Genomic DNA, 14,960 nt, shown 5'->3' with positions numbered 1-14,960 from the left:
TAGTCCATATTTACCAATGTACTTCCTCCTAGCTATTTTCATCATCTACTATCATTAAACTAAGACAGTACTTCTCAGTCTGGAAACCAGCAGAAATAACCCCCTGCGGGAAGTAATAACTACCTACCTCTTTGACCGCGCCCTCTCTGTCTACTTTGAGGCTGCTTCTTCCTCCTTCTGCCCTCTAAATGTTCCCGCCTGAGGTTTGTTCAAGTTTTTACTCTTTACTTTTCATCCCCTCGCCTGTGATAATTTCATTCACCCCATGATTTCAATTATTGCCTCCCTGCAGAAGGATCTCAAATAGGTGACTCTAGCTGAGACTTTTCAAGCTACAGGATCACATTCCAACTTTCTGCTGGTCATCTACATTTGGATGTATTACAAGCAATACAAAAGTAATGTCTGCCAAACCAAAAGTACCGTCTTCCTACATCATCAATTTCACTCCTTCGTTTCTGTTAATGCTCCATTTCCCTACCTATGTTGCCTTGAGAATCTGAGCTTTTTGAATCCTCTACCTCCTTGCTTACTGTCCCATCCTTACTATCATTACATACACTATTTTCAATAGCATCTTAACTAGTCTTCTTACTTCCAGTTGAGGAACATGTCAACTATCATTCTAAGGCATGGCTTCAATCATGTTTCATATCTTCTTTAAAAACCTTGGTTTGCTTCTGATTACTTATAGAAGAATATTCAAATTCTTCAGTCTGCCATTCAAGAATTTAATGATCTATTACACTTTTCTAGATTCATTTCCTATTGGCTTACAGCTTAAAGCTTATACACTAAAGTTGAACTTTTTATTACTTACTATTTTCCCAATATAACATGCAATATCTTGTCCCTCCACTTTTGCTGACATCTTGTATCCTGTCTCTAGGTTGAAGTACTGCACAACCACCAAAATCTAGCTCAAAAAATCTTTTCCAAGAAGCTTTACCTGATAGCTCCAGCTTAGCAATGATCTCTAACTATTGATTTATTCCCATGGGAACCATGATGTGATGGAAAGGGTATCGGCTTTGGAATTCTCTATGTCTAGATTCCAAAGTCATGCTGTTAGTTTTGTGACAACAGGAAAGTTATTCAACTACTTTAAGTCTTAGTTTTCACATCTATTAAATAAGAATAATAAAGCTTACCAAGAAGTTCAAAAGAAATCCTGTGTGGTATGATTGATGTCACCGAGAGAGGCCAGCTGAGTGGTTACCAAGAAGCCTGAGAAGGCAGAATTTTCATTCATTCAGATATATCAAATGCCAACTAAGGCCCAGGCACTTTAAAGTAGAGGATGATGAACAAGACAAACACAGTCCCTGCCTTCAAAAAGCTAACAGGCTTAGAGTCAAAATTCACCACAGCCCAAAGTCTAGTCCTCTACTTTGCAGACTCAGAAATGATCTGGAATTGACTGGATTAACAGATATGACTCTTGCTGACAACACCTTTAACACTGATATTTGAAACCAGAATAACAATTTCTTATTTATACTGAAAATGTAACTGTCAAACCAACTGACCCCTCAACATGGTCTAACCAGGTAGCTGTATGGAATCAGAATGAGAAGGAGAAAAGAATCAAATATATGATGGACTTGGGCTCTGATAGCCAGATGAGTCAGTATCTACAACAGGAAGACAGACTTTCTTTCTTAATACATGTGTATCAAGAGATGGTACCTGGAATATCAAGTTCAAGAGAGGCCCCAGAATGATACTCCTCTCCTATTTTCCTCAATTCCCTAAAGAATTTGCAGAAGAGGTCCCAAATATTTCTATGGATCTTAAAGGTATGGATGGAAAGGCTTGCCACAGATCTCTGCACAAGGTGTTACCTCATGGTGAGGCTGGGGCTAATACTGGGAAAAGGAGACAGAACTCAACTAAATTTTGAGTAAGACTTATGAATCTTCATGTGGCAAAGAGGATACTGGTTAAGAAAGAATGATGGCATCTGCCATTGGGCAAAATAATAGCTCAGGGTCACAGACTAGATTTTGGTATCAAGCCAAAAGAAATGTCATTAATTCCACACCTATTTTTAAGTTGTGGATTGTACTCCTATAAAATTATGTGTTTATTAATATGTTATCTAAATTTCTTGAAGGCTGAGACAGGCCTTTGGCTTTCTATTAAAACACTACACTCATTAGATAATACACTCTGCATCAATGCTTAAGAAAGGAATGAATGACCCATCTTATCCTTCGAAAAATGGCATACATATTATCCAGGCATCATTTGCACATTGAGTAAACTCCCTTATGAGAGAGATGTTTGGGGATTGGTTTAAGTAGTCAGAATTAAGTAGTACTATGTTGGCACCAGAAGGGAGGTTGAAATCTTATCTTTAGCATCCTCTTATTCCTTTGATATTTGAGTGTCCAATAAAAGAGAGATCCCAAGACATATTGTCTGGGCCTAGGTAGAAGAGAAAATATAGAGTCAAAATAGCCCTAAGAAAATAACATTTCTCTGGCTTTGTCCATATCCACTCTGCAGGCCATTAAGCCCCTCACAAAACTGTAGAGTACATCGTGATCGTTGTAAGTGGTGAAGTATTATTACTATACATCCTTCTATCCATCACTAGGTTCAGACCAAAAAAATATTTGAGGTGGCTTGTACACATACAGCAAGATAACAATAAAAATAATAGCAACAACCAAAATATACAGAAGGAAGTCAAAGTCAATGCTGAGAATAAGAAAAGGAAAACAAACTACAGCCAAGGATAGTATTTATACACAGAATGCAGGTTGGGGGATCTATGTATTTCTATAAATGGACTACAATAGTGACACTGAGGTTTATTATGCAAGCATTTGAACTTTGCAGGTATATTCTGATTTCCTTGGAAAATCCAATTTCCTTGGAACATGAGCAAAAAGAGAATCTTTAGGGAGAGAAGGTATGTTAGCATTTCTTTAGGCATACTGTTGGATTTCCTTAGGCCTAATCCCATGGTGCATTGCTGGTTTAAAAACTGTTACCTGAGATTTCAATTCCTGCAGAGAATTCCTTAAGTGTATTCCTATTTCTGTTTTGTCTTGCCACTATCCCAAGCTTTTTTCTTTTTCTTTTTTTTTTTTAAAATCTAATTCTGATTCTTGATTAAGACATTCATTCAAAGGCTAGCCTTTGGCTTTACTGGCTTTGCTATTTAAATAAGAAATACCTAATTTGTTTATATTAAAAAACAAAATGAGAAGGGAACTACACCCAGCCACTGAAAGTAATAAAAGTTGAAATATAAAATAGCTGGACTTCACACTTTCATCTAAAATGTTGGTGGCAGAATCTGTGAGTCATCTGGCGCTCAGGAGTCTGAGAGTGCACATTTTTGATGTAATAAAGGCAGGCCAGCACAGGTGTGCTGCTAGGCACTCACGAAAGTCATGCTTCCAGGGCTGGCAAATAAAGCATGCTCCCTGGAGTACTGTTGTGGTTTTCTTTTCCACTTTTTAAAAAATGATATTGTACTGAATGTAGCTCATAAAAGTGTCAGACTCACAGTTTTAGAGCCCTAAATTTCTTCCTGTAAAGCAAGAGCAACACAGGCAGAATATTACAAAGTTGCTGAAACATTTTTAGTGATGAGACTTAATTGGGACATTATATGAACTTATAACCATGCCAAAATTTTGGCATGAATCAGGTTGAGCATCTGAAGTCTATGGTAGTAGATAAAGGAATAAATTCATAAGAAATGCAGGTAGCTTTGCAAGTCAACTCAATTATTGTTCCAGAAATTTCATTTTTAATTAGGCAAAAAGATTATTTAAAGTGGCCATTTGTGGCAGAGGGTCACTTAACAGAAGATAATGGGATGTCCAATAGACTGTGCTCCTATAAAATAGGTCGTGTACTAGCTGGTCACTGCACCACCCTCCTATCTTAGAAGAATTTAAATTGTTACTATTATTCATCCATGCTTTATATTATGCAGGTGTGGACTTTACCTTCTAAAAGCCACTGAAAAAAATGCATGGCTCCCAGATCAGATAAAAAATGCTTAAGCCGTTCCCACAATCACAGATTGCTTTGGTAGCTCAGCTAGCTATAAGCAGAGGAGTTAGAGAAGCCGTGTCTTAAAAGGAATAAAATATAGACTAGGTTAAGATTTGATGAAGAGGCTTCATGAAATAAAGCATTTATCAATTCTAGAGGATAGCTGAAGGGCTAAGAAACTTTATACACTGTTGGGGGTTTGAAAACTGGGCACTACCAAGGTAGAGAAAGGAGTCCTGGTTAACACCCCTTTATTTGGGATGGGTCACCAAAACGATATACTCTGGTGGTAATGGCGAATCAGAAGCAGGTTAGTCTTTACAGGACCTAGAGCTCAGCTTTGAGTCATCTCCAGATGAGATAACTGCAGAGTGCTAGTGCTTCCAGGAACCAGGCAGAAGCAAATGTAATACTTTCTAAAGGAAGCTAGTATCATCCTAGGCCTCCAGTTATTTCTAAAAGTTATTTTGCAAATCAATGTCAGGTAAGCAATGAAAGTAAATAACCAGATGTTCAAAGAGACAAAAAGACATAAATAAGATATAGCAGAAAGAGCAAACAATAAAGACACACAGGGGCTTCCAATATTGGCATTATCAGACACAGGTTCTACGTAACATCCATTATTTTCAAGGAGATAAGAGACAAGATTAAGAATTTCAGCAGGTATTTAGAAACTAAAAATAGGATAACCAGAATCATGTATGAATGTATGGGTTTATTAATATCTTGGATTCAGCTGAAGAAAGATACATGAGGAAAACTATCCTTAGAATAAAGCATGGAGAAATAAAAACGTTGGTAATACATGAGAGAGTTTAAAAGACATGGAAGGCACAGTGATAGGTCTAAGATATGTGTAATTAGAATCCCAGAATAGGAGAAAAGAGAGAAAGGGGAAGAAACACTACTTGAAGACATAATGGCTGAAAACATTTCCAAACAGACAAAAAATAATATGTCATAGGCTCAAGAGGACTTACAAAGTGCAAGAGGAACAAATAAGAAGAAATGCTCACCTAGGAACATCACAGTAAAATTGCGAAAAACCAAGAAAAAAGAAACCTTAAGAGTAAGGAGGATGGATAGGAGTCAAATTACTTTCAAAATAAATGACAATTAGGCTCAGTTGATTTCTCAATATAACAATTAGGCCAGAGCAATTGAAGAATATATTCAAAATGTTGAAAAAACATAGCACCAACCAAGAATTCTATAGCCAATGAAACATCCTTCAAATATGAAGGTGGGCAGAAAAGAACATTTAACAAAATTAGACACTTCTTCATAATAAAAACATTCAAAAACTAGGAATAGAAGTTAAGTTTTTCAACTTGATAAAAGACATCTATGAAAACTCATAGTTAACATCATACTTAATGCTGAAAGATTGAATATTTCCCCTCTAAGATAAGAAATAAGACAAGCGTATCTTTTCTCACTACTTGTATTCAATATTATACTGGAGGTTCTAGCCAGAGGGATTAGGTAAAAAGAAAAAAAGAAAAAGAAAAAAGAAAGAAAGACAAAATAATAGGTATCCAGATTAGAAATGAAGAACTAACATTGTCTTTATTTACAAATGACATGATCTTGTGTATAGAAAATCCTAAGGAAGTCAGAACTAATAAATGAGTTTGGTAAGGTTGCAGAATACAAGATCAATATGCAAAAGTCAATTTTATTTATATAAACTAGGAGTGAGCAATCCAAAAATGAAATTAAGAAGACAATTCCATTTATATTAGCATCAAAAAGATAAAGTACTTAGTAATAAATTTAAGAAAAGTAGTACAACATTGATAATCTGAAAACTACAAACATTGCTGAAAGAAACTAAAGAAGACCTAAAACAATGGAAAGAAATCCCATGTTCATGGATTGTAAGAATATTTTTAAGAGGATAATACTCCCCAAATTGAACCACAGATTCAATGCAATCCCTATCAAAATCTCAGCTGGCTTCTATGCAGAAACTGACAAGCTGATCTTAAAATTCAAGAGGAAGTTCAAGAGACCCAGAATAGCTTAAAAAATCTTTACAAAGAAGAAGAAAGGGAACCAGCCTAGTGGAGAATGTGGTTAAGTTTGTGTGCTCCACTTCGGCAGCCAGGGTTTGCAGATTCAGATCCTGGGCACAGACCTACACACCACTCATTAAGCTGTTCTGTGGTGGTGTCCCACATGCAAAATAGAGGAAGAGTGCCACAGACGTTAGCTCAGTGATAATCTTCCTTAGCAAAAAGAGGAAGATTGGCAACAGATGTTGGCTCAGGGCCTATCTTCCTCACCCCCCTGCCTCCCCAAAAAAGAACAACAACAACAACAAAGTTGGAGGACTCACAATTCCCAATTTCAAGACTTGCTATAAATTAACAATAATAAAAATAGTGTAGTGATGGCATAAGAAAAACATACAGATCAATGGAATAGAATTGAAGGTCAGAAATATATCCTCATATTTATGGTCAATTGATTTTTGACAAAGATGCCAAGACAATTCGATAGAAAAGGAATAGTCTTTTCAACAAATGATGCTAGGACAAGTAGATATACACATGTAAAAGAAAAAAGTTGGACTATTTTCTCATATAATATATTAAAAATGTATCATAGACTTAAATGTAAGGACTAAAACTCTAAAAGTCTTAGAAGAAAGTTCAAGGAGTATATAGGAGTATATCTTTGTGAACTTGGCCTTCTTAGATATGACACCAAAAGCACGTGACAAAAGAAAAGAAGTAAATTGGATTTTATCAAAATTAAAAACTTTGTGATTCAAAGATATTATCAAAAAAGTGAAAACATAATCTGCAAAATGGGAGAAAATATTTGCAAATCACAAATCTATAACGGATTGCATCTAAAAAATGGAAAGACTTTTACAAGCCAATATTAAAGTCAATGATAAAAGATAATCACCCAGTTAAAAAATGAGAAAAGGATCTGAATAGACATATCTCTAAAGAAGATATACAAATGGCCAATAGGCACATGAAAAGATGTTCAATATCATTAGCCATCTGGGAAATACAAATCAAAACCATAATGAGATACCCCACTTGGCACCCAGTGAAATGGCTATACTCAAAAGTCAGATGATAACAAGTTTTAGCCAGAATGTGGAGAAATTGAAACTCTTACACATTGCTGGTGGGAAACTAAAGTGGTGTAGATACTTCGGAAAATATTCTGCTGGTTCCTCAAACGATTAAACACAGAGTTATCACATAGCTCTGCAATTCCAAAGACAAATGAAGACATATGTCTACACAAAAACTTGTACACAAATGTTCATTGTGGTACTCTTGACAATAGCCAAAAAGTGGACAAAATCCAAATATCCATCAACTGATGAATGGATAAACAAAATGTACATACATACAGTAGAATATTATTCCTCAGTAAAAAAGGAATGGACTACTGATACATGCTACATGAATGAACTTTGAAAACTTATATTAAGTAAATGAAGCCAGTCATAAAAGACAACACATTGTATGATTCCTTTTATATGAAATATCCTGAATAAGCAAATCTATAGAGACAGAAAGAAGATTAGTGGCTACCTAAATCTTTGTGGCTTGAGGTAAAATGCAGTGATTGCTAATGGGTCTGGGTTTCTTTTTGGAGCAATGAAAATGTTCTACAATTGATTGGAATGTTGGTTGCACCAATCTGTATACGTACTAAAGCCCATTGAATTGTACATTTTAAGTGGTGATTGTATGGTACGTGAACTATATCTCAATATAGTGTTTATATACAGAAAAAACAAAGGTGAAATAAAGACATTTTCAGACAAACAAAACAGATAATTAATCACCAGCAGACTCATTAACAGAAGACATATAATTGTAGATTAAAGTTTGACGACTTCAGAAAGAATGAAGAGCAACAGAAAGGTGAATATGTGAGTAAAAACAAATGAGTATTAATGTTGTGAAATGATATTGATACCTTATGGAGATATAATACTCATGAACACAGACAGAGATTCACATACAAAACAGTGGCATTGAAGTTAAGAGGAGGGTAAATAGAGATAAAGTGTTCTAAGATCGTTGCATTGTCTGCTAAATTAAATAAATATATTTTGACAAGTGAAGGATATATGTTGTAATCTCTGATGTAATCACTAAAAGAATAGTAAAAATGCGTATTACTTCCAAGTTAATAAAGCAGGAAACAGATGGCACACTTAAGCTGGGTAATTTGAAGAGAGTTTAATAAAAGAGCTCTCTACAAAGATGTGAGCCAGTTTAAACAAAGCAAAACAAAACAAAATACAACAAAAGGAGATAGCAAGATAGCACAGACCTCCATTGTGTCAAGAACTGTGAAAGGTTTGAGATTTCACTCAACTTGCAAGGTGACAAATTATCTTGCTGTAGCTCCAAGGATGCTGGCAGAAGACAAAAGACTCCTGGGTCAGAGACAAAGAACAGTTCATCACTCTCAGGAATAGCAATAGGTAGCCTATCAGCATTTGTGCAGTTCTTCGAGCCTGAAATTCCCATAGGGTTACACGAAGAAGGTCAGGTAACACCTGCACATGCAGTGGATTGCATTGCAAAGAGGAATCTCACAACCTGGCAGACAGGGAAAAAGAGCATAAATACCTCAACTTCATATTCTTCCCACTGCTCAATCTTTTGCTGGTGCCTTCCATTGGACAAAACCAACCAGAAGTCAGAAAGCAAGGAAGCACTTTAAGGTCATCCATAAAGTTGACCTTCCTGGGGCCCAAGGCAGGGTGGAGAAGGATGGAAAGTGGATCTGATGGGACAAATGGATAAGCCAAGGGGAAAAAATGGAGTAATACAAAATAATACAAAAGGAGATAAGACAGAAGGAAAAAAGGAACACAGAAAAGGCTAGACAAGGAGATAGCACTTAATGGGATATTTAATCTAAAATGTTTAAGTGCTTCAATTAAAAGCAATGATTGCTTGATTTGATAAAACCAAATGAGCAAAAAGCCCTAATCATATGTCATTTACACAAAGACACTTCTAAAACTTGGAGATAAAAAAATGTTGACACTGAAAGTATGGAAAAAAGATGCACCATAAAATATTAGCCAAACTGTATTAATATCAGACAAAGACCTGAAGAGAAAAAAAAGTTACTAGAGATAAAGGAGGTCACCTCAAAGTGTTAAATGCTTTCAATTTACCAAAAAGACCTAATAATTCTACATTTGTAAAATAACATACTAAAATTAACCTCTAAAGATATAGCCTTAAAACATGTAAAGGAACAATAGAACATATAGAGCAAAAATAAATTTAAAAATCCACAATCATAGTGGGAGAGTTTAATGTAATATCTCTCAGGAAATGATAGGACAAATAAATAAAAAATAACTACAAATACAGAGAATTTAAACACATTTGACTTAATTGACATATTAATTATATAACAAGAAATCCAACAACTGCAGAAAATGCCTTCTTTGCAAGCATAACATTCTAAATATTGACTATATGCTGGGCCATAAGGCAAGTTTCAACAAATTTCAAAGGACTGAAATCATATAGAGTATATTCTGTGACAACAAGGTCATATTTATACTTCAAAAAAGAACAAAACAAAAAGACAGCAAGAAAAACCTCTGTCACAATGGAAAATACAAAATATTTTGAACTGAATAATAATAAAAATACAACTTATTAAAGCTTCAAGGATCCAGCTAAGGTCGTACCTGGAGTGAAATATATGTCTATAAATGTTAATATCAGAAAACATGAAAAGCTAAAAATCAATGAGCTATAAGCATGCATGGCAAAAACTTATGGGGGCAAAAAAAGAACAGCAAATAAAACCAAAGAAAGCAGAAGCGGGGGAATAGAAAATATAAGACTAGAAATAAACAAGATAGAACACGAACAGACAATAAGGTCATTCCTGAAAAGCTTTAAAATTTATACATTATAGTGAATTATTTATGAAAAAAAGAGAGAAGGCACATATATCCAATGTTAGGAATAAGGAATAAGGCAGCAAAATAAATCCTTTGGGTATTAAAAAATTAAGAGGAAAATATGAATAATTTTCTGCTAAAATATTTGAAAATTTAGATGAAAGAGATAAATTCCTAGAAAATACTACTTGTCAAAATTGACACTAGAAGAAATAAGAATTCAGAATAGTCCTATAACCATTAAAGATGCTGAGTCATTTATTAAAAACTTTCCCTCAAACAAAACCACAGGACCAGATGGCTTTATAAGTAAATTGTATCAACTATTAAGGAACAGACAATACTTATGTTATACACCCTCTTTAGGGAAAGAAAAAGAGAGGAACACTCTTCGCTTCTAATGAGGCCATCATAACTCTATACCAACACCTCATAAGAACGTTATAAGAAAGGAAAATTACAGGCCAATCCCATTCATGAACATAGGTGCAAAAATCGCAAATAAAATATCAGCAAACATCAAAAATATATAAAAAAGAATGAGTAGGGTTTATTCTATGAATGTGTTTAGTTTACCATTCAAAAAAATCAACATAGTTCATTACTTTAATAGAATGAAGGAGAAAAACCATATAATCAACTCAGTAGATGCAGAAAATCTGTTTAATAATATTCAATATTCATTTGTGATAAAAATTCTTAGTAAACAAGAAATGCGAGGGAAACTTCCTACCTTATCTGATAAAGGACATCTATGTTAAAGGTATGACAACATTATATTTAATATCTATCCCTTTAAGATCAGGAATAAGACTAGAATCTGTGCTATTAACTCTCATATTCAACATTGTACTCAAATTCCTAAGCAGTGTAGGAAGGCTAGAAAAAGATATAAAAATTAGAAATACATAAATAAAACTGTTATTAGTCATAGATAACATGGTCATGTATATAAAAAACCTAACAATGTATTCACTTAAATTTTTAGAATTAACACATGAAAGTAATTATGTGGATAAAATGATCAATACACAGCTGTTTTTCTCATCACAACAAATAGTAGAAAATCAAACCGAAAAAAGTATCCAAAATAGTGTAAAAATATCAAATATCTAAGAACACATATAAAAATATATATGCAAGGTATCTATGCAGAAAATCATAAAACATCCTTGCAACAAATTAAAGATATAACCAAATGGAAAAATATAGCAATTTCATGGATTGGGAACATTACTTTTTAAAAATATTATTCTCCTCCAACTCATTTAGATTTAATGCAATCTAATCAAAATCCCAGCAGGTCTTTGTAGAACTTGTGAAACTAATTCTAAAATTAATAAATTGGAGAAGAACAAAATGAAAAGCCTTGCTCTAATGAATGTTAAGATTTTCTATAAATCATAGTAATTAAGGCAATGTGATATTGGTATAAATATTGATAAATAAACCAAGGGAATAGAAGAGAGAGCCCAGAAAAGACCCAGGGATAGATGGACAATTGACTTATGACATAAGAGGCCCTGTAGAGTTGTGAGGAAAGATAATCCTTTCAATGAATGAGGCTGTGACAATTACGTATTTGGAAAAAAAAATTAACCTCTACACCTTCACACCTGCACACCTTCATACTATAAGAAAAAAAAATCAGTCTTGAGTGGATCACAGATTTAAACGTGAAAGGCAAAACAATAAATTTCTGGAATATATAGGAAAAATTTCTAAGCAGGATATAAAAATATAATCATAAAAAGATAAATTTGGCTATACTGTACTTAAGAGCTTCTCTTTATCAAAAGATACCATTAAGAGGTCTAAGATGGAAGACACAAAATGGGAAAATATACTTACAAACTATAATTAACAAAGAGCTGGTAACTGGAATATAAAAAGAACTCCTATAAAAGAATAAGAAAAAGACAGACAACTCACCAAAAAAGTGATCATAAAAATCTTCAAAAGGGGGCCAGCCCCATGGCCTAGTGGTTAAGATCCCGAGAGCTCCACTTTGGCAGCCTGGGTTTGGTTCCCTGGTGCAAACTAACACCACTACTTGGTGGCTGTGCTGTGGTGGTGACCCACACACAAAATAGAGGAAGATTGGCACAGATGTTAGCTCAGGGTGAATCTTCCTCAGCAAAAGGCGATTTGCATTGGTCCTTACTGAAAGAGGATGTCCAAATGGGAAATAATCATGTGAAAAAGTGCTCAATCTCATTAGTCATCAAGAAAAGTCAAATTCTACCATGAGATACTGCTCTACACTCACCAGAATGTCTATTGTGAAAATTCTAATAATATTCCAATTGTCAAGGATGTGAAGAACTGGGGAAACTTTTGCATTGCTGGTGGTGGTGAAAATTGGTACAACCAATTAGGGAAACGGGCAGCATCTACTAAAGCTGAACATACACAAAGCACGACCTCACAATGCCACTCCTGCATATACACCATCCTGAAACGCATGTACATGGGCACCAGGAGAGATGTACAAAATGTTCATTGCAGCAGTATTAATAATAGTCAAAAGCCAGAAATGTCCTGGACGTTTATCAGTAATAGAATGGATAAATAAATTGTGATATTTCCATACAACAGAAGAATGAAAGAACTGCAGCTACTTGTAAAAGCATGGAAGACTATCATAAAAAATATGTTCAGGGAACCAAGTCAAGCACAAAAGGGTCATACTGTATGATTCCATTTATCTAAAGGTCAAACTTCACTCTATTGTGCTTAAGCATGGATACTTATGGTTAAACTATGAGTTGATCATTTCAGAAATCTGCACTGGAGGGAGGGGCTTTTGGAGGACTGACCATAATACGTTTCATGACCAGACATCAATGTTTGCCTTGTGATAAGTCATCACACGATTTTGTTTGTGAACTTCTTTGCTTTATGTGTATCTTTCCCAGCATAAAGGGTTAAGAAATTTGATTTGATAAGAAAGGGAGAGTAAAGCAAGAAGGACAAATTTTCCTTGAGGGGTAGGAAGGCTAGGATCCCTGGGGAAAGACAGGAAAGGGAGGTGCAAAGGGGCAGAAAAAGCTCACAGTGGGGGAGGGGCCGGGAGACAACTGCTTTCTTTGTAATTTTACAGGCTCAAGTCAAAAGGGACAACAGCCATCCAGCGGAGGACCCCTTTGGTACCGAGATATCTGCCTTATTGTTTCAGAAATCTTTGTTAGTTGTGGGAAGCAAACTGTCCCTTTTTAACTTCCCTTTTGATAGAAAGATGCCTCTGTATTCTCTTAGGCTGTCCTAGGTCTGACAGTATTGTGCACCTTCTAAATTGCATAGTTTTTTATTTAGAATTATTTTTTTGTGAACCTCTTGGATACAAAAACTAGTTATTTTATTGGCTTGCTTCAAAAATGTGAATGAGCTAATTCTAATAATTCTTGGTACAGATCCTCAAGGTATCTGGGAGTAAATGCAACATTTAATGCCAATCTACAAGACTAAACTATTTAGGTTCTCATTCCTCAGAGACTTGTTCTTTTCATTTTTGCCCTTGATGATGCAGGTATTATAATTTTTACCCGTGGGGGTTGGAGGAGGAGCATAAAGCCTGCACATGGAGACTCCCTGTATTGTCACTAAAGGAGAAAATGCCTGAAGAGGGGAGACACAATTGAGATCTCATTCCAACCAATGGATACTCTTTCTTGAGGTTAAAAATTTATGCTGGGAAGTGGAGCAGGATGCACTATTGGGAAATAGTATTTCCAGGGATTCCAAAGATATACACAGTTTCCAGCTATCTTTTTCTTCAACAAAAAAGACAGCCTGCTCTGTGTGTGTATCTATGTGTGTGTGTGTAAGACAGAATCGTCGGGAGTAGACACGGAACAAACTTCAGCTATTGATTCATCCTCCTTTAGAGTGCTCAAACTATATCATTTTTAAAGAGAAGAAATGGCTGCCTGCAAGAGTTTTGGATGAAAATAGGTGTGATGAGGAAGAAGAAGAAAATTTCTTTCTTTATGTCTTTAGTTCAAGTTGTCTGCAAAAACATACTTCTTTTTGGTTTTGCTGAAATGACCTCAATATATCTGCATGCTTTTACATTAAACTCTCTTAAAACCCACTCATAGAGTCCAGCCCATAATTCAGGGGATTGGATGGCACACGCTATCAATCCATGTTAGCTATCATCATGATTAGTATTATTAATTTTATCCTTCAGGAGAACTACCATTTTGTTCTGGCTTGGCCATTGCATTGTGTAAAGGGACCTGGAGACCACAACCACCGTGGACCCAGACCTGTATTGCTCTTTATTGGGTCTTAATTTTGACATCAGGAAAATGAAGAACTTGGATTCTGTAAGCTCTTTGATCACAGATCTTTCTGCCTCCATGGAGCACTCCAGGTTTCCTCACAGGCTGGGAGTTAGCGACCCCTGGGTGTCAGCCGTGCTTGGTGCCCTGGGGTGTGGGGGGAGTGGGGGAGCGGGGATCGCACGGATATGGAGGAGGGGGTTTTGCCAGTTTCTTCAGGAGGCAGTGTTTGCCTTTCCCTGGGCAGAGGTTGTGGAGGTTAAGAAAACCTGGTGAAACAGATGCCCGGGACAGATGTTACCTAATTTGGTCAAAGAACAAAGAGTATGCAAAACATTTGGAAATCCTCAACAGTGCACTGGGATGGGGGCACTTTCAGGAGGAGCAGAAACAAGAGTATCACCCAGAATTTCAGAGTAGGGTTGCTGCATCTTAGAGAGTGAGCATAATGTCATTTCTATTTCAAATATTCTGGGTTTTTGAGAAGCAATCTGTGTTGGAAGCTTGACTGCACCGATTATGAGTGCTCTGTTGCGCAAGGTACCCTATGGCTTTGAACCGCAATTTCCTTATCTGTGAAATGGGGTAAACATCTACTGTAACCTATGAGGCTGTTGTAAGGGTGGAATAGGACACGGCAGAGTGGGGACTCATTAAATGGGAGCTGCTCTTATTAAGAGAAAATTAATAATTTTTCAAATTCCCAGGACACCTTCAGGTTTACTCAT

This window comes from Equus przewalskii, chromosome 17, assembly GCF_037783145.1.
Source record: "Equus przewalskii isolate Varuska chromosome 17, EquPr2, whole genome shotgun sequence".
Lineage (NCBI taxonomy): Eukaryota > Metazoa > Chordata > Mammalia > Perissodactyla > Equidae > Equus > Equus przewalskii.
The sequence above is the reverse complement of the archived record's forward strand: the minus strand, read 5'-3'. Positions refer to the sequence as shown.